At 43.1% G+C, this 23,841-nt stretch overlaps 1 protein-coding gene across 1 annotated transcript in view; it reads right to left on the bottom strand.

Annotated features, from left to right (window-relative positions):
- Rnf144b (ring finger protein 144B) overlaps nucleotides 1–20,061 on the bottom strand; it is a 139,139-nt gene extending 119,078 nt beyond the window's left edge. Inside the window, exon 1 of the mRNA XM_057787839.1 lies at nucleotides 19,922–20,061. The gene's annotated coding sequence lies outside the window, so the exon portion shown is untranslated. The remainder of the gene's footprint in view (nucleotides 1–19,921) is intronic.
- Nucleotides 20,062–23,841: the final 3,780 nt, after the last annotated feature.

The raw sequence follows: 23,841 nt of genomic DNA, 5'->3' as shown, positions 1-23,841 counted from the left end.
AAGCGAGAAACAGGCGACGCCATTTGCACTATTAGGGCACATTGGAGTCTAACGGCTTTGCCACCTGACCCATCCTTCCAAGCTGACTGCAGATGACGCATCCTAAAGCATTTGCTGGTGCAACCAACCATCAGTGAAGCCATGCGCTTCCATCAAAAAGGGAGGAATGCAGGGTGTGTTGTTTTCCCCAATGTCTTGGAAATCAGGGTAAGTAAGGCACATTTAGACAATGATAACAAATCTCATGGGAAGCTGGTTTTAAAAAAAAATGGAGATATTAAAAAAAAAGAGAGAGAGAGAGGTACAGTACCTAGGCATCCCTTGGAAACTATTTGTCTCAGTGCTTAAGAAAAAAAAAGCTCATAAATAGAAAGAAAACTCATCTGGCTTCCTCTGTTATATTCAGTTCAGGACCACAGCCTGTGGGTCAGTACATCATATTCCAAGCAGGTTTCTCCCTTCAATCTTCTCTGGCATGACCCTCACAGACACACCCAAAAGTATGCCTAATTAATGACCCACGCATTTTTTTAAATATTTATTTATTATGTATACAATATTCTGACTGTGTGTATGCCTGCAGGCCAGAAGAGGGCACCAGACCTCATTACAGATGGTTGTGAGCCACCATGTGGTTGCCGGGAATTGAACTCAGGACCTTTGGAAGAGCAGGCAGTGCTCTTAACCTCTGAGCCATCTCTCCAGCCCCCTGACCCACGCATTTTTAACCCATCGTGTTGGCAATTAGAATTAACCATCACAAAAAACATATGTGTACGTACTAGCTAATATATGTTAAAAGTTTGTTTAAAATCCCTGTCTCAGAGACTGGGCATTATAGCACATGCCTGTAATCCGAGCACACGCCTTTAATCCCAGGACTAAGGAGGCCCGGGCATGTGGCTCTCTGAATTCAAGGCCAGCCTCAGCTACAGAGTGAGAGATCCTGTCTCAAAAAGAAAACAACCAAAAATCACACCGAAGGATGGAGCATGTATAAGGCCCTAGATTCAAACCCCAGTACCAGAGAGACAGAAAGAGAGAGAGAAGAAAACGATCTCTCTCTAAAATAGCCAGCAGCAGTAGCATGCCACTCTGCTTTCCTAGAATGAGATCTGCAGAGCTAGAGAAACATTCAGGAAGAGTCATTTCAGCTCCTATTTATAGATGAATGCTCTGAGACCCACATACACTGAAGGGCACACAGTCGCACGAGTTAAAAATTAGGAGCGAATTCCATGACTCTCTGTTTTTTTCCATGATTCCAAGTTATGATTTCATTTTGTTTTTTGTTTTGTTTGGTGGCTTGTTTTTTGTTTTTTTTGTTTGTTTGTTTGTTTTTTCGAGACAGAGTTTCTCTGTAGCTTTTGGAGTCTGTCCTTGAACTAGCTCTTGTAGAGCAGGCTGGCCTTGAACTCACAGAGATCCACCTGCCCCTGCCTCCCAAGTGATGGGATTAAAGGCGTGAGCCACCACCACCCGGCTAAGGTTATAATTTTATTTATTTTTATTTTTTTTAATATTTATTTATTTATTATGTATATAATATTCTGTCTGTGTGTATGCCTGAAGGCCAGAAGAGGGCGACAGACCTCTTTACAGATGGTTGTGAGCCACCATGTGGTTGCTGGGAATTGAACTCAGGACCTTTGGAACAGCAGGCAATGCTCTTAACCACTGAGCCATCTCTCCAGCCCCTAGGGTTATAATTTTAAAATGACAGCAGTCAAGACAATTTCTGAACAGTTTATCTACAAATCATTCTGTGCTAGCTTGCTAACAGAGGTGATTTTTTTAAGTAGTGAGTCATGATAATAATATAGAAATTTAATTCCTCCTGAAAACCTAAAAGTGATAACCGTAATTATCCATATGGATGTATTATATGCATATAAAATTACATTTTGCCCTACAGTATGTTGCCTAGATTCATTTACCCTTCTACACTAAAACCTAAATTAAAAGCAGCTTCTGTCTTTTAAGAAAACACACTTTGGAAAGCTTGCATCCAGTGATTACAAGAAGCCGCTGGAGAGAGAGATTCAGTCTCACACACACTCCACTCAGAGCAGGCTAACACACTGGATTCAGCCATTCTGAAACGTACCTATGTCAAACATCGTACGACTGTCCTGGTTGCACATACCTGTGGTCACAGCACCTGCGAAGGGGTCCAGATCATCCTCTGTCCATAATGTGTGACCAGACTGGGCTGTGAAAGACCCTACCTCAGGGCTGGAGAGCTGTAACATGAAGGGGCCTGTTTGTTTGTTGGGGTTTTCTGTCCTGCCCAGTGCCCCGCAACTATTTAGCCCCAAAGAAAATCACACATAGATCTCCATAAATTATAAGCTGATTAGCCCATTAGCTCTAGCCTCTCACTGGCTAACTCTCACATCTTGATTAACTCATTTTTCTGATCTATGTTAGCCATGTGGCTCAGTACCTTTTTCAGTGAGGAAGATCACATCCTGCTGCTTCGGTGGTCTGGGCAGCAGCAGTCTAGGAGCAGTCTAGGAATCAGCTTCCTCCTTCCCAGAATTCTCCTGTTCTCATTACATCATTTCTACTTCCTGTCTGGTTTTCCCGCCTATATTTCCTACCTGGCCAACCAGCATTTATTTATAACATGATTGACAGAATACAGACAATTCTCCCGCACCAGACTGCTCTTCCAGAGGACCTGGGTTTAATGCCCAGCACCCACATGGCAGCTCCCAACTGTCTGTAACTCCAACTCCAGAGGGGATGCTGACGCATATAAAATAAAAATAAAGAAAATATTTTTAAAAAGAGAGAGAGAACCTCCCTCAAAATGATGGTGGTGGTGCTGGTGCTGGTGCTGGTGCTGGTGCTGGTGCTGGTGGTGGTGAGCCTTGTATGAGCATATAGCATCTAACCCCAAGTAAGGTCATTCTTACTAATTAGTTCAGATAAGAAACTCAAATACTGCCGGGCGATGGTGGCACACGCCTTTAATCCCAGCACGCAGGAGGCAGAGGCAGGCAGATCTCTGTGAGTTCAAGACCAGCCTGGTCTACAAGAGCTAGTTCCAGGACAAGCTCCAAAACCACAGAGAAACCCTGTTTCGAAAAACCAAAAAAAAAAAAATAAAAAGAAAGAAACTCAAATACTCCCAATCATTCAGAATTAATAGGAAACATTTTTGTGTGTTTTATTTATTATTATTAATTGGGGGGGGCGGCATTTCCAGGCAGGGTTTCTCTGTGTAACAGTCCTAACTGTCCTGGAACTTGCTTTGTAGACCAGGCTGACCTCAAACTCACAGAGATCCACTTGCCCTTGCCTCCCAGTTGCTGGGATTAAAGGCATGTACCACAATGTCTGTATTTTTGTGTGTTTTATATAACATGGAAAATAATGACTTTTCCTCTTTGAGAATAGAAAATGTTTGAAACATGATTCCCTAGCTATGCATGTAGCTCAGTGGTTAGAGAGCTGGCCTAACCACTCAGAGAGGCTCTGAGTTTGATCCCCAGTTCTATAAAGTAAAACATAAGAAAATAAATAAAAATTTAAAAGCTTTCCCTTTACCTTTTGACAAAAGGAAAATTTCGTAGCAAGTCACATGGGCCCAAAATACTTTATATTTAAATTCCACCGATTGTGCTGTCAGAAAAGCTAAATTTGAGGCCTGACGAATTAAAAGAGTCCTGACTAGTTGAGGGCAACTGAGGTAGATGGTAGAATGCATACTGGGTACCTAAGTTCCTTTCGCCTCCACAAGTGATGCCTGTCTCTTCTTCCACTTAAAGCAAAGAAGGGAGGGACTGGAGAGATGGCTCAGTGGTTAAGAGGTCCTGAGTTCAATTCCCAGCAAGCACATCATGGCTCATAACAACCTACAAAGAAGATCCAGTACCTTCTTCTGGCATGCAGGCAAAACACTGCATACACAATAAATAATTTTATTTTTTAAAAAGAATAAAGTAGACGCCGGGCAGTGGTGGCGCACGCCTTTAATCCCAGCACTCGGGAGGCAGAGGCAGGCGGATCTCTGTGAGTTCGAGACCAGCCTGGTCTACAAGAGCTAGTTCCAGGACAGGCTCCAAAACCACAGAGAAACCCTGTCTCGAAAAACCAAAAAAAAAAAAAAAAAAAAACAAAAAGAATAAAGTAAGAAAAGGACACTCTTGCTTTTCTTTGTCTGCAGAGCCCACTGTAAAAGGCCATGAGAAAGAGTGACCCTTTCTATTTGCACATCCCTAAGGTTTACCAGCTGCATTGCAAAGCTCTAACTTTAAAAGTCATTAAACCCATTCAGGGCCGAAGATGATGCCAAGCCATAAATTACACATACTGTTCATTATTTTAGAAAATGTGGACATAATATGGTGTGTCTTTGTAAATTGTTTTTCTGCTTGTCTACGTCTTTTTCCCAGCACTGGGCTCAGAGACTTTCCCGACCGTTGCTGTTTGCAGCTAACTTGAACCATTAGAACCGAAAGGCCTGTGCCATGCTCTAAAACCAAAGCAGAGCAGGGCACTGTCCATTCATCCACATTACAGAAAAGCAGGGATTTGGTCTGCAAATAAAGCTCTACATAAAACCCCAAGTCATGAAGTCAGAAAACAAATTACAGCTTGATAGTGGTGAAGCAGGAGCTTCGAAAGAACGGGAGAAATGGGATCATTAAGGCTTAAGTTTCCTAACTACCTATGTTAACCAAGGTAGCCTTAAATTAGAAGCATTTTTCTTCCTTACAGGAAAACTGTCTCATCCATCATCCATACAATTAAAGGGTTAGACTAGAAAAGGAATCCCAACCAAAAGAGCATGTCAGATTACCCAGTAGACTTTGCCAAACACGCATAGCCATCCGTATGGCATGTCTACAAAACCAGAAGACTTCAGAAGTGTTTTTTTGTTTTTTGTTTTTTTTTTTTTTTTTTTGGTTTTTCGAGACAGGGTTTCTCTGTGGTTTTGGAGCCTGTCCTGGAACTAGCTCTTGTAGACCAGGCTGGTCTCGAACTCACAGAGATCCGCCTGCCTCTGCCTCCCAAGTGCTGGGATTAAAGGCGTGCGCCACCACCACCCGGCTCAGAAGTGTTTTTAAAATATTCCACAGAGGGTTTCTGAGGCTTCTAAAATCACTTTAATCTCTAAGTACCCACAGTAATTAATGGACCCAACGACGAAAGAGATCTGCATCACTGAATAAATAATGTCCTGAAAACAATAATAATGTCCTGGCTACATGGTGGCCTTGTAGTAAGAAAGAGCCACATGTGGTCTGCATCTTGGTATCCAGCTGCTAGGAAAGCCTCGATGTGTATTTCACAAATAGTCCTGTATAGGAAAAGAGAATGGGCTCTGGCCAGTTCCCACGGATGCTTCTACAAGGCTTCCTCCAACATCTCTCTGTGTGTGAGCTGTCTCTTACCCTTGCAATCAAGGCCGCCCAGCTCACATAGGATCTGCTGCCTGAAGCCAGCTGGCAACAGACCAGAACTGCTCAAGGTTCCACAGTGTCTTTCCCTCAACCAATATTTTTAGGCAGTGTAACTCGAGTATGCAGAAACACATAGACCAGTCTAGTTCAGTGGTCCTCAGCCTCCCTAATGTTGCAACCCTTTAGTTCAATTCCTCATGTTGTGGTGATCCCAAACCATAAAATTATTTTGTTGCTACTTCATAACTGGAATTTTGCTAATGTTATGAATCATAAGGGAAATATCTGATATGCAGGATATTGGGCATAAGACCCCCAAAGGGGTCTTGACCCACAAGTTGAGAGAACCACTGATCTTCTTCTAGCTCATTGATTTATTAGTCTTTCCCATATCTACTTGTTTCAGTAATTTTACTGCATGTGCACTTTGGGTGGTAATTTTGGTAAAGACATAGTTTAAATTTCTGAACTAAAAAAATAAATAAATAAATAAAAAATTTCTGAACTATTGCCGGGCGGTGGTGGCGCACGCCTTTAATCCCAGCACTTGGGAGGCAGAGGCAGGCGGATCTCTGTGAGTTCGAGACCAGCCTGGTCTACAAGAGCTAGTTACAGGACAGGCTCCAAAACCACAGAGAAACCCTGTCTCGAAAAACCAAAAAAAAAAAAAAAAAAAATTTCTGAACTATTATTGATACTAATAAATGAAAATATTAAACTTAATTACCCAATAAGGTTATTGTTTTATAGTAGACAAATGAGTTAAATAAAAATCCATTGAACAAAGCTAAAAATATAATGACTAGATCATTCACTCATGGTAATTAACAAGTCAAGAACATGCAAGAATAAGGTGTAATAAAACTTAGAACTAAAGTTAGATGTAGGCAATATCTTTTAGCTGCATAATTTCAGTAGGCTATTTTTAAAAATTTATTTATTGTAAGATATATGATATTCACAGTCAGTAGGACTCCGTAACTTAAATGTGCAAGCTTGCTCTGTGACAACAAATTGCAGTTGTCAGCTTAACTGTGAAGGTGTTTCCAGACAGGATGGGAAGTGAGAGTCTAAGGCTTCCCTGTATGTGGGTGACATCACCTCACGAAGAGGAAAGTAAGCGGAACATAGGCGTGAATCTGTGCTTTCTGATCCACCTTGATGTGAACAAGCAGCCTTCCACCGCCAAGGGCAGAGCTGTCCCTTGAGCCATGCGTCAAAATTTTTTTTTTTTTTGGTTTTTCGAGACAGGGTTTCTCTGTGGTTTTGGAGCCTGTCCTGGAACTAGCTCTTGTAGACCAGGCTGGTCTCGAACTCACAGAGATCCGCCTGCCTCTGCCTCCCAAGTGATGGGATTAAAGGCGTGCACGACCACCGCCCGGCTCAAAATTATTGTTTTTTCCTCCTTTAAGTTGCTTGTCAGGCATTTGGGCAAACCAAGGGGGAAAGCAACTAACACACCCTCCAAAGTTAACCTAGAGAGTCAATATAGTCCAAATAAAAGCAAAAAGTCATGACATTATTCAAAGACTTGGAGGAAGTGATTCATACTGCACTGTGAGATGCCTACTCAGGCCCATCTCAAACCTACCTCTACGAATACAGCTAATTAAGCCCTGGATAGAATACGAGTAAAAGCTTTTCGTGAAGAGCAGGACAGAAAGCTAGGCAGGGGACTTCCCCCAGAAAGAAAGGAGAGTTTCAAAACCTACAATGCTGATTAGGAACTGAAACCCAGTAGACACAAAGTGATTGGATGTTGACTTGTGTGTAGGATTTATCTGCCACATGAACCTAGAATTAAGCCCTATGTATAAAATACATAGGAGGGGACAAAGACTAAAAAACCTTTCTCTGGTAAAAGAAGCCACATAAAGCATCCAACTTACCCCCCAACTAGTACCACTGGTGAGAAATTAGAGATTTAAGGCTGTTCAGAGTACAAGAAAGACTTCAAATGGACTCTCAATTATAAGGGTGAAAACTAGGAAACCATCTAAGTCTTGACAAATATAATAAAATGTGAGACTGTACCATAAGAATGCACACAGCCTTTCCAGCACCAGTTAAATGAGGTCCCTGGGAAAAAGAATTACTAGGTAAGACAAAAAGGAGAATCAACACCACTGAAAATAGTTGTTATGGCACTGACAATGCTTTTAGAACTCAGCAGTGTTTTAGAATCCCAGTGCTGCGGGCAGGTGAGGGGCAGCAAGAGCACAACTCTGGGGATAGCCCGGGTTATATAGTAAGATTCCGTCTCATAAAACAAAACAGCCAGGCAGTAGTAGTACACACCTTTAATCCCAGCACTCAGGAGGCAGAGGCAGGTGGATCTCTGCGAGTTAAAGGTCAGCCTGGTCTACAAGAGCTAGTTCCGGGACAGGCTCCAAAGCTACAGAGAAACCCTCTTGACAAACCAAAACCAAAAACAAGAAAAGAAAGAAAAAAAAAAGAAACCCTGTCTCGAAAAGCAAAACCAAAGCTGAGCACAGTGGCTGTCTTAGTTAGGGTTACTATTGTTGTGATGAGACACCATGACCATGTGTGTGAAACGGTTTCATTCACTCACAGTTCCATCATCAAAAGCAATAAAGGCAGAACTAATGTAGAGCAGGAACCTGAAGGGTGTTGTTTACTGTATGGCTTGTTCATCATGGCTTTCTATATAACTTAGGACCAGGAGCCCAGGGATAGCACCATTCACAATGGGCAGGGCCTTCCTACATCAATCACTAAAAAATGCTCTACAGCTGTTATGGAGTCATTTTCTCGTCCGAGGCTTCCTCCTCTCTGATGACTCTAGCATGTGTCAAGCTGACATAAAACTAGCCAACACAGTGGCTTGTGCCATTAATCTCAGCACTTAGGAGGCACAAGGAAACCACTCTCTGTGAAATCAAGGCCAGCCTGGTCTACATAGCAAGTGCCAAGGCAGTCAGAGCCGCACAGTAACACCCTGTGTCTCAAGAAAAAAAATAAAAACAGGCCGGGCGGTGGTGGCGCATGTCTTTAATCCCAGCACTCGGGAGGCAGAGGCAGGTGGATCTCTGTGAGTTCGAGACCAGCCTGGTCTACAGAGCTAGTTCCAGGACAGGAACCAAAGCCACAGAGAAACCCTGTCTCGAAAAAAAAAAAAAAAAAAAAAAAAAAAACTTTTGTGTGCAACACACATACATTTTTCAAGTTGTAGGAACACATTGGGATTGCTGTTTGGATGGTCCCCTTGTTACTCCTTACTATTAAAGGACTTGGATTGGATAGTATTACAAATTCTGCAAAGCCAATCTGGAAGCTAAGCATTTAAAGACATTTCAAAATCCCCCAGATGCCGAAAAGAGAAATCCATTAGTGCTGTTTGTTCTCGAGTTTGTTGGCTATGAGCACCATCCCTATTGTTTTACAGGAACACGCGCTTATTTTCCCCCTAAAATTGATCAGTGGCAGAATAGAAATGGCAAACCATTTATCTCAGCCTTGCATTGCTTTTGTGATTCTCTGGAAGCAGAAGAAGGGAAGTGTCTTACGTGCTTATGACACAGAGGCAATATGTCAGATCATTTATTTCCTCAGCTGTGGAACAGATTGCAACGCTCATTTTAAAATTACCTAATGTGGCCGGGCGGTGGTGGCGCACGCCTTTAATCCCAGCACTCGGGAGGCAGAGGCAGGCAGATCTCTGTGAGTTCGAGACCAGCCTGGTCTACAAGAGTTAGTTCCAGGACAGGCTCCAAAACCACAGAGAAACCCTGTCTCAAAAAACCAAAAATAAAAAAATAAAAATAAATAAAATTACCTAATGCATATTTAAATTGATTAATTAAAATGCTCCTAGCACTATTTTAAAGAAACAAAAACAGTAATCTTAGTGGCATTTCTATGACTAAGTTTAGTTCACATAACAGTCACTTCTGCTTCCCTTTCTATTCTCTTCTCAGTTATACATCACTGAAAAGCCATTTCTGATTATAATAAACAAGCAGTACTCTCATGGTACAATCAAAAAATTATCAGTTTTCTCTGCTGCTGCTGCTTAAAGATGGTTAACTATTTTTATTTTTATTTTTATTTTTTTTTTTTTGGTTTTTTTCGAGACAGGGTTTCTCTGTGGTTTTGGAGCCTGTCCTGGAACTAGCTCTTGTAGACCAGGCTGGTCTCGAACTCACAGAGATCCGCCTGCCTCTGCCTCCCAAGTGCTAGGATTAAAGGCGTGCGCCACCACCGCACGGCTAAAGATGGTTAATTTTATGTGTCCGTTTGACTGGATGAAGGGATACCCGCGTCACTGACAGAACAGCTGAATGTGTCTGTGAAGGGTTTCTAGATGTTAGCATGAGAATTTGTACAGCAAATAAAAAGCATCCAGAGCGAAGCACCATCCACATGCTGCAGGCTTCAACTGAAAAAGAAGACCAACAACAGCAAATTCTCCTCCTTCTGCTCAGACACCCATCTTCCCCTCACTCAGATGCTGGAGGACTTGGGTACTGGGCCTTTAGACTGGACCTGTATTACACTACTGGCTTCCTGGTCCTCCAGTTGCTGTCATAGATCAGGGGCCTTCTCAGCACCAATAACTGTGTGAATCATTTCCCATAATAAATCTCCCAACACATATGACCATGAGTACCCCATTGGTTCTGTTTCTCTCAAAAGCTCCAATTATATATGGTTTGTTCTTTTCTTGTCTTTGGATTAGATTCAGGACAGTTGTCGTGACTTTTCTAGTCACCAGAGACTCTTCAAGTCAGTCCAAGTCAAAATGTCAATCACAGTTCTGTTGCCAATGTCCCCAATCTAAGGCAGTCCTCGCTCTTCCAACTTGATGTAAAAGATAGCACCTGTCCTCCTTCAGTCAAGCCTACTGTACACTGAAGCACAATTAATAAAAATTCAGAAAGAGAAATTGGGGTTTAACCTGAAGATCCAAAAAGCAAGCCAGCCGGCCACTGGCTCTTACCTTGACCTCAGTTCAAAATGGTGATCCTGCCTCCAAGAATCTCAGAATTAAACTGTGTCTGAGAGCTGTCTCCTTCCATTTTATAATCCTCTCTAGTTCTGGGATTAAAGACATATATTACTAGCACCTGGTTTCTATGGCAAGTTAGTGTGTGTAGGCAGAGACTGCTCATTCATTTCCCAGTCTCCCAGACCTGAAATAACCACACAGAAACTGTATTAATTAAAACACTGCTTGACCTATTAGCGTATTTCTAGCTAGCTCTTATATCTTAAATTAACCTGTCTCTATTAATCTGTACATCACCACGGGGTCGTGGCCTACCAGCAAAGTTCCAGCAGGCTCCCATGGGCATCTTTCTCCTTCAGCAGCTACGTGGCTTCTTCTCAACTCTGCCTACTCTCTTCTCCTCTATCTGCTTGAAATTCCTACCTTAACCTATTCTGCACTGCAATAGGCCCAAAGCAGCTTCTTTATTAACCAATGGTATTCACAGCATACAGAGGGGAATCCCACATCAAGTGTGTCTACTGGGATTAAAGGTGTCATTGCTGCTTGATCTACAAGGCTGGCCAGTGTGGCTGTTTTACTTTTCTGATCCTCAGGCAAGTTTCATTTATTAAAATACAAGTGAAATATCATTACACCACACTACTTTCTGCATCAGAGAAGGTGGGCATAGAAAGGCTTCTCTCTCCACATTGCTCATCTGTTGGAGATCAGCCTTGACAAAACTACTTTTCTCCAGAGTAGAGGCATAGGAATTTTAGAAATACAGTAAAGAATACAAAGACACAAATAAAAATAACAAAATGGAGAAACATAGAATAGTATCGAGAGTGAATTCCAGTGAGTACTGAAATTTGCCCATGTTTAATTTCCCTGTGCTTAAAATACCCCTAACCTCAAAAGGTAGGAGTAAGACAAAAGACTGCGTTAGCACAATACAAGAAAATGAAAATACCAATTGAAGGTCACCATCCATCATCCATCCACCCATCCATCATCCATCCACCATCCACCCACCATCCATCCATCATTCATCCACCATCCATCCATCATCCATCCACCCATCCATCATCCATTCACCATCCATCCATGCACCCATCCATCCACCCACCCATCCATCCATCTATCATCCATCCATCATCCATCGATCATCCATCCACCATCCACCCACCATCCATCCATCATCCATCCACCCATCCATACATACATACATCATCCATCCATCCAATCTCTTTCCCTCCCTCCTTCCTTCTTCCTCACTTCCCTCCCTTTCTCTTTTTCTCCTTCCTCCTCTTTCCTCTCTTCCTGATAATAATCCAAATGTATTAAACATTGCCACACTGTCACATTGCTTCTGTAGTTAAGAGGCATAGGAGGATGAAAGCTGTTGCCCGGTCAATTTCTCCTTTCTTCTTTTTCTTTAATCCAGGACTCTAGTGTGCAGGATGAAACTGCCACCCACATTCACAACACAGACATCTGCACACATGCACACACACCTGGAGGTGTGTCTCCTGGGCGCTTCCAAATCCAGTCACAGTAACAATGAAGAGGAACCATTGCATTGTGTGCAACATTGCAACGTGTGCAACATTAAAAAACAAGAAAGCTTCTGAGCCCTGAAGGAGTCATTACACACTAGAGCAGTGGTTCTCAACCACTCATGACCCTTTCGGAGTCAAACGACCCTTTTACAGGGGTCGCCAAAGAACATGAGAAGATAGTTTTTTGTTTTGTTTTGTTTTTGTTTTTCGAGACAAGGTTTCTCTGTGGTTTTGGAGCCTGTCCTGGAACTAGCTCTTGTAGACCAGGCTGGTCTCAAACTCACAGAGATCCGCCTGCCTCTGCCTCCCGAGTGCTGGGATTAAAGGCGTGCGCCACCACCGCCCGGCGAGAAGATAGATTTTTATTATGATTTGCTAGAGTTGTGAAGTAGCAATGAAAATAATTTTATGGTTGGTGGCCATCACGATATGAGGAACTGTATTAAAGAGTAGCAGCATTAGGAAGGTTGAGAACCACTACCATATAGATTTGTGTTTAGGGAGCAGTGAAGAGTATGTCAATTAGTTATCAGTAGGTGTCTAGCAAATCCTCAAATTTCTAAAATTATAAAGAAAAAATTTTGTGCACATCTTGATTATTTGGGTCCACTTTATTCTTGGAAATACATTAAATGTTGTGGTTGTGTCTAAGTATTAAATCAATGCCAGGTGGTTGAGTTTCATGCCTTGACTGCATCTAAGATCAAATGTACAAACATATGAAGACCTTATAACGTCTTTTCATAATTAGGAAATATCTCAGAAACCCCAAATGTAGCCAGGCGGTGGTGGCGCACGCCTTTAATCCCAGCACTTGGGAGGCAGAGGCAGGCGGATCTCTGTGAGTTCGAAACCATCCTGGTCTACAAGAACTAGTGATGGAGGAAGGTCATTGGTTAAATAATAAAGAAACTGCCTAGGCCCATTTATAGGCCAGCCCTTAGGTGGGTGGAGTAAACAGACAGAATGCTGGGAGAAAGAAGCCGAGTAAGGGGGTCGCCATGTTTCTCCCACTCCAGACAGACGCAGGTTAAGATCTCTCCTGGTAAGCCAGCTTGTGGTACTACACAGATTATTAGAAATGGGTTAATCTAGATATGAGAGCTAGCCAGTAAGAGGCTAGAGCTAATGGGCCAAGCAGTGTTTAAAAGAATACAGTTTCCGTGTAATTATTTCGGGTATAAAGCTAGCCGGGTGGCGGGACACAGCATAGCCTGCTGCTCTCATTAGCCGCTCTTATTACAACAGAGTGGCACCCAACGTGCTAATGAACTCCACTAAAACCTGAAAGGACTTAAAAAGGACAGAGAGAGAATTTAAGACAGCTTTTTGCTGTTTGTGAGTTGCATGCGGCAAAGAAATTGTCCTGACTCAGCAACAGGAAAAAACTGGCTGTTTTAAAATGCCGGCTTTCTGGGCTGTGCCGCCACTGCGATCTCTGTCTGGCTCCTGCGGGAGACAGATTCTTTGAATGGATCATTTGGAGTAAAGTGCTATGGCTTGCTTGATGGCAATGTGGACTGCTGTGTGCCTGGAACTGTGTGTGGCTCAGGGGCACCAAATGGCTCTGAGGCAGGAGGGCTCAGCTCCGCCATGCTAAACTGTTCTGGTCTCAGGCAGGAACTACCGTAATTACTGTAATAACAGCACAGTTAAGGTTTCGACTGGGCAGGACACAGGCAGTACCGTAATACCTCTAAATGGTGCAACTTAGGTTTTTAAGAAGTGCTTAACATTTTAAAAAATGCTCCTGGATAGTAAAAAAATTACAGATTCACAATAGAATTGACTCAGACACTGTTGGATGAATGTACGTAGGCTTGAGATAGAGAAAAATATATATATGAAGAATAAAGTTAATGTCTTAAAAAAGGGTAAAGTCTTTAAAGAGACAGAGTACAGATAGTTATAGATTAAAAGAAATAAAGAAAAATAAGCCACGTAAAAATGGAAAATTCACAGAGAGTCTGGATTCTTTGTATTATTGTGTTTTCTTTAAAATTTTTGACTGTAAAGGAGCTAAGTACAGAGAGACATTTCATTATATGGGCTGCCAAGCTAAACCAGAATGGATATAAGGGTATTATGATTTCAGAATATGGGTCTAAGGATATGATGCTTTGGAGAGGGTCTTCTTTTGTTTTCACAGAGGATGCGACCCTGTGGATTTCTTCTATCCCAATATGGTATGATAGACCACGCCCTCCTGAAAGGTTGCTGTGAACACCCTCAAAAAATTACTTCACTCAACTGCCAACTGAGATGACCCTGACACACAGGTTATACCAAGAAAGACCTAATTAACGACGCCCCCATTCAGCAGGAAGCAGTTTGGAGAGAAAAAACTGCACCCATGTTCCCGAATATTGTTTATAAATGTTCCTTTACATTTAAAGGGGGAAATGATATAGATATGAATAATTTGCATTGGTATGGATTATAAGGTCAATTTTGTTATATGTATATGCATATTTCTAATATTGATTAAGGTATTGTGATTGTGTAGTTCATTTAAAAATGTAATGTATATAGGTTGTTAATGGATAATCATCGATAATTGTCAAGCTTTTAGTCATGTTAGTTAGATTTTCTAGATGTGCATAGATATATTTCAGTTAGATAGGCATTCTTCATATCTTTCAAAGACTGCAGAATATGGCATTTAATGTTTTAATAACTTAGGGCTTTTCATGATAATGAGACACATCTGCTCCTGGCAGCACCAATCTATTTCAAGAGGAAGATGGGCACCGAAGAGGCTCCTTAAGGAGTTTGATAGCCATTTGGGCATGAAACTGCTCTTGCCTGGACTGTTGAATAAACTGGACACAAAGAACCCGCAGAGAGAGGACTGCTGAACTTGCCTAAAGGTGAGATGGTCTTTCGGGGTTCCTGACTCATGAAAGAGTCTGCAAGACATTCTGCAGGACACAGCAAAAAATGACTGAACTGTCTTTGGAATTTTCCTGCTTCATGGAAATGTCTGCTGAAAACTATGGGCCTGTAGGCTGAAGATGGATGCCCCAACGGTACAGAGGAACTTTGGGTGACTGTCCAGGCAATGAGATGTCTCTGTCATTTCTTGAGTTTTGGATCTCTTGTTTGCTTAGGTAATATTATATCCTTCTGGAGTCTTTGATGGAGTTGAAGAATGGATAGATAGTTATAGTTTTCCTTAGTTATGATAAAATAGATATAAATATTATAACTGTAATTCTTGCTTGATAACTGTTTTGCTATATGTAATCTTACTATGTTAAAGTGAAAGCCTTTCTTTTTTGTTTAAACAGAAAAAGGGGAAATGATGGAGGAAGGTCATTGGTTAAATAATAAAGAAACTGCCTAGGCCCATTTATAGGCCAGCCCTTAGGTGGGTGGAGTAAACAGACAGAATGCTGGGAGAAAGAAGCCGAGTAAGGGGGTCGCCATGTTTCTCCCACTCCAGACAGACGCAGGTTAAGATCTCTCCTGGTAAGCCAGCTTGTGGTACTACACAGATTATTAGAAATGGGTTAATCTAGATATGAGAGCTAGCCAGTAAAAGGCTAGAGCTAATGGGCCAAGCAGTGTTTAAAAGAATACAGTTTCCGTGTAATTATTTTGGGTATAAAGCTAGCCGGGTGGCGGGACACAGCATAGCCTGCTGCTCTCATTAGCCGCTCTTATTACAACAAACTAGTTCCAGGACAGGCTCCAAAACCACAGAGAAACCCTGTCTCGAAAAACCAAAAAAAAAAAAAGAGGCCCCAAATGTGCACAGCACCATCATCTATAGACCATGAAGAATCTTGTACTCTTAGGGAAGCAGTGTGGCACATTGAGAGTGGTGTGTATCCTTGATGAGGGTGCTAACTTCTCTGGATGACAGTTCACACACACTCTGGGAATAAGTGTTCTGCCTGAATATACCACATGAATGCCTAGTGCTCACAGAGACCAGAAGAGGGCATCAGTTCCCCTGGAACTGGAGTTTTAGATGATTGTGAGCTGCCATGTGGATGCTGGGAATCAAACTTGGGTCCTCTGGAGGAGCAACCAGCGCTCTTAACTGCTATTTCTCCAGCACCTGAAGATATTTCTTAATGCATATAAAGTACCTCAATAAATGGTAAATAATTGTGCTATGCCAAGAATATTTATCTAAGCCACATGGTGATGGTGCACACCTTTAATCCCAACAGAGGTAGGCAGATCTCTGTGAGTGCTGGGATTAAAGGCGTGCGCCACCACTACCCGGCAAGATAAAGATTTTGAAGGATAGAAATATTAAGGAATGGACTTCTAAAGGACAAGTTCCAAGGAAATAGAGATCCAAAGGCAAGAAACAAGGATGAGTTTTATGATATCAGACAGAAAACCCTGTCCTAACACGAGTCATTATCTTCTTTATATAGAGCTATGATTCAGAGAAGTCAGCACCATGATCTAGGAAGCACAGCACTTCCTAACGAGTACAGGGTGCTGAATGATCTATCGATGACTGTGCTGCACATATTTGGGGCCATCTGAGATAGAGCGTACTTCTGAAAAGTCATTAGGAACTTTCCATGTTTTTATAACTCAGATTACATGCATTGAGTGTGTGGAACTCAACTGTCCAACACTGATGTAATGATAGAAGAGAGCTAAGAAGCCAGGCTGTGGTGGCGCAAGCCTTTAATCCTTGCACTCAGGGGCAGAGGCAGGCGGATCTCTGAGTTCAAGGTTAGGCTGGTCTACAAAAGCTAGTTCCAGGACAGGCTCCAAAGCTACAGAGAATCCTTGTCTCAAAAAACAAAAAAACAAACAAACAAAAAAAAAGAGCTACCATATTTCAAGGGACCTAAAGAGGCTGAAGGCTATCTATCCACTCCAGAGTGACGCTCGGATTCACTAAGCCTACCCTTTCTACACCCTGCCTTGCTTTTTCATCCATCTATATTCATCCGTCTTGAGGTACCCTTTGTCTTATGCCAGCCAGTTCAAGCAGTCCCCACCCAATATAATGAAAGTTAGTTTCAAGTCGCTTGGTGCCTTTGTAAATGACCTACATTATCTTTAATGCTGCGTTGGGTTTCATTGGAAATCTAGCCAAGATTTCCAACCTACTTGGCAGCCATTGCCACCCTATCGAATGCATATATAAATTCATCTCAGGTACACAGAAATCCTCATTACTGGAAAGATGTAAAACTTAATGCCTATTCTCAAAGATTGGATTACAGCAATGAGCACTTGGGTATCCATCTGTAGAAAAAAATGATTAAAACTGAGATGAATTCGGAGGTGCCCTTCCAACTTTAATACCCCGTGACTCTATTCTTTCTATACCCTTGCATCATTGACAAATTCACATGGTCCCGTGAAACAAGGCAAGCGATGCAGCCTGCGGAGGGCTGAGCCTTCATGCCCAAAGGTATTTCTTAGGATACTGAGCTAACACTGCAACTGCGTTTTGCAACCTATACAAATGTGATCTAGTTGATGGGAGGGAAGAAAAATTCAATCCAAAGTGCCAGCCAGCCGGGCGGTGGTGGCGCACGCCTTTAATCCCAGCACTTGGGAGGCAGAGGCAGGCGGATCTCTGAGTTCGAGACCAGTCTGGTCTACAAGAGCTAGTTCCAGGACAGGCTCCAAAGCCACAGAGAAACCCTGTCTCGAAAAACCAAAAAAAAAAAAAAAAAAAAAAAAAAAGAAGTGCCAGTCATTCCTCTGTGAGCTAGTGCGGCAGAAAAAGAATTTGTGGGGTCACCGAAGCATCAAGTTACAGACTAAATTAAAGATCTGCAGAAGAGAGGTAGGGTCTAATCATCCACAGGCTGAGGCTGCCAGAACGGGATCCACCACCGTTCCTCGCTAGGCACACAGCAGGCCAGGAACTTCCAGCAGCTTTTTCTTTATTTTTTAAAGGACTTCTAGTTCCATATAGATCTTGGATTATTGTCTTGAAGCCCTTACTTCTGTCATATTAAAATTTCCATGAAAAGTGATCAAACACTAAAGCTTAAATGTTTCACCACAGAGAAAAATATTGTGGTTTTTGGTTCGTATGAAAAACATGTGTTACGTATATAATTATAGAAGTCTCAGATCTAAAGCACACACCATACACAAAACCTTTGGGAAATAACTTTTGCCTCGCCAATAGAATTTGTAGCATGATACTGTGTTCTGTCTATAACCACGCCATCAAAGGAACACTTTGCCAAGGCCAGCTAGCAACAGGGCGTTTCTTCACAGGCTATGATTAGACCTCAAACAAGGGTCTACAGGAATAAAGTGAGGTCAGTTTTACAACGTACAGCATTCTCAGGACTGGTTGGGCTGAAGCATGTGCATCTGCACTAGTTTTCCTTAGGGAAGGTTAATTTTAGAAAGAAGAAAAATTTTTGCCAGGAAGACAATCACATTGGCTCAATAACTAGTCAGCGTCTTTTCTCAAATGTTCAAACGCCTTTCTGGCTTCCCCATCTCTAGTTTGTCCTTAATATTCCTGAAAGGAGGTGCCATGTATCACCCCTATTTCAACACATCTCATTCCATGAAAAGAAATAGATGTTTGAGTAGTCCAGCTGTGTGACAATATGTTAACCTAGCCCCTTTTCAGGAGACACAATCTGTCTTCCCTGACAGTTAGCCTCTGATGGCTTCACGGGTACTTAAAACGGCCCAGGAACACATAAAGATGCATAAAAACTAGTAGATATACAATGAGAAGCTTACAGGACAGTCAGAGGAGAAGACCTGGGCTCACACAATTGGGAGCATTAGCAGAATTTGGGTTAATTTACATGATCTTTTCTTCTTTTGTTGCCTGGAGATAGGTCTGTCTGAATCTTTTGCCTTTAAGCAAGCAACAAGTGAACCAGCCAAAGGCCTGCATCCCATCATTGACAAAAATGAAGGGGCAGTCAAGAGGAAGACATCCGATTCCCAGCAGGATAGGCCTCCACCCTTTCCAGTCACGGAGTATTTATGAGGAAAAACTTCAAAAACGTGACCTTTTAAATCCGGTCTCTTAGAAGCGTTGCATTTTCCCCTATTCCTATAGCTGAGTTTCAAAATAACACTAACCCTCTTTTTCCCAAACTGCTGTGTAAGAAGCGAGAAGCAAGGCACCGCAACAAAACAAACCATCAACTCCGGAGACTGAGGCTTTCTCCCACGTGGATCTTAAACGGTCAAGAGGAAAACTGCTGAGGAGCGCACTCCTGGCCGAATTTTTAGATATAAAGCACATACACATACACAGCCTCCCCTCTTCCTCTCTCCTGCTACTTCTCCCCCTCTCCCTCCAGGTCTGAATCTCAAGATTGTAGGGTGGGGCCTAAGGTGTTTTTGTTTTTGTTGCCCCCCCCCCCCCCGCTCCAGGATAGGAGATACTGCTTCAGGGTCGAATAAACTTGTGGCGGTTGCTGTAGCCTTGAAAACATTGTAATCTTCTCAGTGTTTTAAACTGGGGAAGGGGGTAGGGTAGAGGCTGCAGAACCCCAACTTGCTGTTCAGTGGGGACAAAAAGATAAGGTGGTATATTGCAATGACCTCATTCAAGAGCTGATATTCTTTCCAAAGTCAGGACAATGATGCAAGGTGAGGGTAGGTTCTGGAAGATGAGGAATTGCAGTATTTCAGACCCCAACTTATTTCCAGACCTCAGGGGCAATTAGTGCAACTGTGTGTCACACACCTGGCGAGGGTGTAAGATCTCATGCCACCCACTCGCCCTCAGCACCCAGCCTCTGTGCGCCGGATTCCTGGAGTGGTCTTGGGAAAGAAGTGAAAGTGAGAGGTGGATGGTGGAGAGGAGGTAAAGGTCCCACGGGCCGCAAGCAGAAACCCAGAACGCGCAGGATGGGAGCTCTTGCCCGTCACCCAGGACAGGGCTTCAGCTTGGCGCCGAGGACCCCGGAGAAGGGCAAAGGAAAAAGGTGAAGAGGTGGCAGCTCCGGGAAGGTAGGAATGCACCCGGCACGGCTGGTGTCACAGCTCCTGGGCTTCACCGAGCCACTTCTTACCTTAAGGTCCAAGTCGCAGCCTGAGACTCCCGGAGGGGCAGGGCTCCGTTGTCAATGTCTCCAGCCCGCGGCTTCTGGCATCAAAGGCTTTCGGATCTTCTAGCTACCATCCTGGGGCTCGCTTCTGTGGCCTGCGGCGCTTGCACCTCGCTCCCCTGGCCGCCGGCGTCCGCCGAGCCGCTCCCCCGCTGTTTATTCCGGGAGCCAGGCCCCTCTCCTCCGGCTCCCCGCCTCCAGCGCGCGCACACCTCCCCCGGAGGCGCACTCCTTAGCAAGCAGGCAGCGCGAGTGGTCCAGGAAAACCGGACGCTGGCAACTTAGAAAATCTGTTTAAAATAATTCATCTGCGCGACGAGGTTCAAAGAACTATTCACCTCCACCTCCCCGCCTCCACTGAGTGTCTCAGAGACGTCTCTGCCTCCCAGGCATTGGGATTAAAGGTGTATGCTACCACACCTTGAACCCACAGAGATCTGTCTGTCTCTGCCTCCCAGGCATTGGGATTAAAGGTGTGTGCTACCACACCTTGAACTCACAGAGGTTTATCTACCTCTGCCCCTTGAAGTCTCAGAGGTCAATTTTCCTCTGCTTCCCAAGTGTTGGGATTAAAGGTGTATACCACCACACCCAACTACTCTTTCTTTCCTTAAGAACTTTAACTTTTTTCTTTTTCAAGTCTGCATATATTTTTTAAACACACTGTAAACCATTTAGAAGTTTTCTTTGTCTTTGAATCTTTCTTTAATGTATATCTCTCTTTTTCTGATCACATGAGTCTTTATTGAGAGGATTAAAGCCGTGGCTTTGCCGGCTAGATCCAGCTCATTCCTTAGCTTTCCAGCCTCATGGCAGAGATACCAGCTATAGCCATTTTTATTGCTACTGGTGGTACTGTAGGAAATGGGACCTAGTGGAAGAAAGTTGAGTCACTGGGTGCATGCCCTTGAAGAAGCTATATGGACCTCAGCCTCTCTTCTTCCTGGGTACCATGAGACGAGTGCTTCTTTTTCCCCATGTCCCTGCTCTGATGTCCTGCTTCACCACAGGTCCCCCCCCCAAAAAAGTATAAAAACCTACAAAACTGTGAGCAAAAACAAGCCCTTTTTTTTTCCTTATTTTTCGAGACAGGGTTTCTCTGTAGCCTTGGACCTGAGCTGGAACTAGCTCTGGAACTAGGCTGGCCTTGAACTCACAGAGATTCACCTTCCTCTGCCTCCCGAGGGCTGGGATTAAAGGCGTGCACCACCACCACTAAACACAAGCCTTTTATTTTTTATTTTTTTTTTTAAAGATTTATTTATTTATTATGTTTACAACATTTTGCCTCCATGTATCCCTGCAGGCCAGAAGAGGGCACCAGATCTCAGTACAGATGGTTGTGAGCCACCATATGGTTGCTGGGAATTGAACTCAGGACCTCTGGAAGAGCAGTCAGTGCTCTTAACCACTGAGCTATCTCTCCAGCCCAACACAAGCCTTTTAAAAACTCTTTATTGCCGGGCGGTGGTGGCGCACGCCTTTAATCCCAGCACTTGGGAGGCAGAGGCAGGCGGATCTCTGTGAGTTCGAGACCCGCCTGGTCTACAAGACCTAGTTCCAGGACAGGCTCCAAAACCACAGAGAAACCCTGTCTCAAAAAACCAAAAAAAAAAAAAAAAAATCTTTATTACTGGGCATAGTGACACATACCTTTAACCCCAACACTGGGGAAGCAGAGGCAAGCAGATCTCTACGATTTCAAGGCCAGTCTGGTCTACAAAGAGTTCCAGGACAGCCAGAGCTGTTACACAGAGAAACCCTGTCTCTAAAGCCTCATTGATCTCTGGTGTTTGTCAGTCAGAAAGCTGACCCCCACAGAGAAGTATCTGAGGAGGTTCAGGGCATGGGGCCATTTTTCCATGAAGGACAACTCATTAGACGCTTACAATAAAGACAAAGATGCAAATGATTAAATGTAAGTTCATAAGGAATAATAAAAATATGGAGATACTAGATGAGCACAGTGCAGGCAGTTCTGGCTACAGAGTCTTGAAGGATGCCTCACTAGGAGAAATAATGCTTGGGTCTTAGAAACAGAGCTAGTCTGAGAGACTGACAAGATGATTACTTATTTGGTGGGCTCACTTTTTGGTAATTCAGAGAAAGGATAAAGCTTTAGGGAGAGAGCCCAGTGAACAGTTTGAAATCTATGATACAGCCAGAAAGAAAATAGATTGGATGGAAGAGCTATTTCGAGATGTGGAATCCAAATGACCCAAGGAGTTGAAAACAGAGAAAGGTCAAGTGTGAGCAGCATGGGATCCAACAGCAAGATTAAATGAGCCAGTAAAAAAAAGGAAAGATTTGCTAGAGGACTGCGTTTCTGCCCCCTAATGTTGAACTTCAAATTCTGATGAGATACAGAGTGAAGGCAGCCAAGAGGCAATTGCTAATATGTTGTATGTTAGTATGATGCCAGAACAGAGTAAGTTGCTATGGTGGTTTGAGAGAAAATGGTCCTCAAAGGAAGTGGCACTATCAGGAGTTGTGGCCTTGTTGGAGGAAGTGTGTTACTGTGGGGTGGGCTCTGAGGTCTCTTTTGCTCAAGATTCCCTCAGTATGACTGTCAGTCAACTTCCTGCAAGATGTTATCTCTCCAGCACCAGGTCTACCTGCATACTACTGTGCTCCCTGCCATGATGATAACGGACTGAATTTCTGAAACCGCACCTCGATTAAACATTTTCCTTTATGAGAGCTGTCATGGCCATGGTGTCTTTCCACAGTGATAGTAAACCCTAACTGGGCCAGCTGCTACTGATTTAGACTCTAAAACTCTAGAATCCATTGTTATTACAGGCACGATAAAATAAGCCAAGAGTATCATGTACTGGGAAAGAACTAAGTGCCTATGTTGGATACCTGAATAACACTGAGTGGTCACCAAGCTAAGAATAGCTAGCCAAGGAAAAGAGCCAATAGAAACCAATATTATGTAGAAGAAAAACAATTTACATAGAGAGGTGATAAACAGTGTCAAAGCTGCACAGAAACTTAGTAATATGCCAGCCTTGGTAGTTACACCTTTAATTCCAGCCCCAGGGGAGGGAGCTGAGGAAGTAGAGTCAAGTGCTAAAGGCCAACCAGGCTATAGAGTAAGACTGCCTCAAAGGGGAAAAAAAAAAGGAACACACAATAGCTCTTTTCCTACTTAAAAAGAAGTGAAGGGGGCTGGAGAGATGGCTCAGAGGTTAAGAGCACTGACTGCTCTTCCAGAGGTCCTGAGTTCAATTCCCAGCAACCACATGGTGGCTCACAGCCATCTATAATGAGATCTGGTGCCCTCTTCTGGCATGCAAGCATACATGGAAGGAATGTTGTATACATAATAAATAAATAAATAAATCTTAAGGAAAAAAAAAGAAAGAAGGAAAGGGAAAGGGAAACTAAGTTATATTCCAGAACTAAAAGTGAGGGCTCTTGACTGGGTTTGGAGCTTGTTATCATTAGAAGGTTTGGAGCTTGTTATCATTAGAAGGAGCAATCTTGGGGAAGCAGTAGGATTGCACTAGATAAGTTTTCCATTCTCAGCACTTGACATTTTGTAACAGGTATATCTGCTGTCTGGGGATGTTCTGGCATCTCATGTTTAACAGCGTTCTTGTTCTCATCTCACTAGATAGCAATAGCACCTCTCCCCAGTTCTGAAAGCCAAAACTACCCTCAGACATTGGTAGTGTCTCCCATCTTCCTTCTGTCCTTTCCCTGATGGCCACGTGGGAAGCAGTTTTGAACACTTGTTCCCAACGTGATATGTTGCCCGACTACAGGCCTAAAAACAGTAGGGAAGCCAGCTATGGACTTGGTACCCGTGAAGCCGTAAGCCCAAACAAGCCTTTTCTTTTTCTTTTTCTTTTTTTTTTTTTTTTTTTTTTTTTTTT

Source organism: Chionomys nivalis, chromosome 13, assembly GCF_950005125.1.
Source record: "Chionomys nivalis chromosome 13, mChiNiv1.1, whole genome shotgun sequence".
NCBI classification, from domain to species: Eukaryota; Metazoa; Chordata; class Mammalia; order Rodentia; family Cricetidae; genus Chionomys; species Chionomys nivalis.
This window is presented reverse-complemented; position numbering and strand designations above follow the sequence as displayed.